Source organism: Gorilla gorilla, chromosome 6 (genome assembly GCF_029281585.2).
Source record: "Gorilla gorilla gorilla isolate KB3781 chromosome 6, NHGRI_mGorGor1-v2.1_pri, whole genome shotgun sequence".
NCBI classification, from domain to species: domain Eukaryota; kingdom Metazoa; phylum Chordata; class Mammalia; order Primates; family Hominidae; genus Gorilla; species Gorilla gorilla.
In genome coordinates this window covers 14,280,745-14,282,164 of record NC_073230.2, presented here as the reverse complement: position 1 = coordinate 14,282,164, position 1,420 = coordinate 14,280,745, and the positions used below count along the sequence as shown (strand labels likewise).

Genomic DNA, 1,420 nt, shown 5'->3' with positions numbered 1-1,420 from the left:
CTATTCAAAATGCAGACACAATCAATGCCGGGTGTTGGTTTACTTGTTTCCCATTTTTCAACCCTCTTTTCTAGGCAAAAGGTGTCCAAACTATGCAGAGCCACAGAATCTAACGGATGTCTCTCTATTCCTTCTCCTAGAACTCTCAGGGGATCCAGAACTGCAGCCAGTCCTCACTGGGCTGTTCCTGTCCATGTGCCTGGTCATGGTGCTGGGGAACCTGCTCATCATCCTGGCCATCAGCCCTGACTCCCAACTCCACACCCCTATGTACTTCTTCCTCTTCAACCTGTCCTTGCCTGACATCGGTTTCACCTCCACCACGGTCCCCAAGATGATTGTGGACATCCACTCTCACAGCAGAGTCATCTCCTATGCAGGCTGCCTGACTCAGATGTCTCTCTTTGCCATTTTTGGAGGCATGGAAGAGAAACATGCTCCTGAGTGTGATGGCCTACGACCGGTTTGTAGCCATCTGTCACCCTCTATATCATTCAGCCATCATGAACCCGTGTTTCTGTGGCTTCCTAGTTTTGTTGTCTTTTTTTTTTTTCTCAGTCTTTTAGACACCCAGCTGCACAACTTGATTGCCTTACAAGTGACCTGCTTCAAGGATGTGGAAATTCCTAGTTTCTTCTGTGACCCTTCTCAACTCCCCCATCTTGCATGTTGTGACACCTTCACCATTAACATAATCATGTATTTCCCTGCCGCCATATTTGGTTTTCTTCCCATCTCGGAGACCCTTTTCTCTTACTCTAAAATTGTTTCCTCCATTCTGAGGGTTTCATCGTCAGGTGGGAGGTATAAAGCCCTCTCCACCTGTGGGTCTCACGCGTCAGTTGTTTGCTGAGTTTATGGAACAGGCGTTGGAGGGTACCTCAGTTCAGATGTGTCATCTTCCCCCAGAAAGGGTGCAGTGGCCTCAGTGATGTACGCGGTTGCCACCCCCATGCTGAACCCCTTCGTCTACAGCCTGAGAAACAGGGATGTTAAAGGTGTCCTGCGGTGGCCACATGGCAGCACAGTCTAATCTCAATATCTTTTTATCTGTTCCATTCCTTTTGTAGTGTGGGTTCAAAAAGGCAGCAAGGTCAAATAAGAATGATAACACAGGGTGAACACCCACTGTGATATTAGGAGTAATACCTCCCTAGGATATAAAATATACCATCACAGAGTATACACACAAGGGGTACACCCGCTGTGATACTAGAAGCAATATCTCCCTACAATATGATGAAAAATATCACAGGGTGTGCACACTGTGTGATCTTAGGAGTAATCTTTACCCTGGATAGTACGACTAATATCAAGGGTGTACACACACGGGGTACGTGCACTGTGATATCAGGAGTTGTATCTCCCTAGGATATTACGAGTCATATCACAGGGTATGCACTATGTGTGTGCATCCATG

At 46.9% G+C, this 1,420-nt stretch overlaps 1 pseudogene; it reads left to right on the top strand.

Annotated features, from left to right (window-relative positions):
* The first annotated feature begins 268 nt into the window (after positions 1-268).
* On the top strand, positions 269-1,033 carry LOC101150525 (olfactory receptor 7E24-like; annotated as a pseudogene).
* Positions 1,034-1,420: the final 387 nt, after the last annotated feature.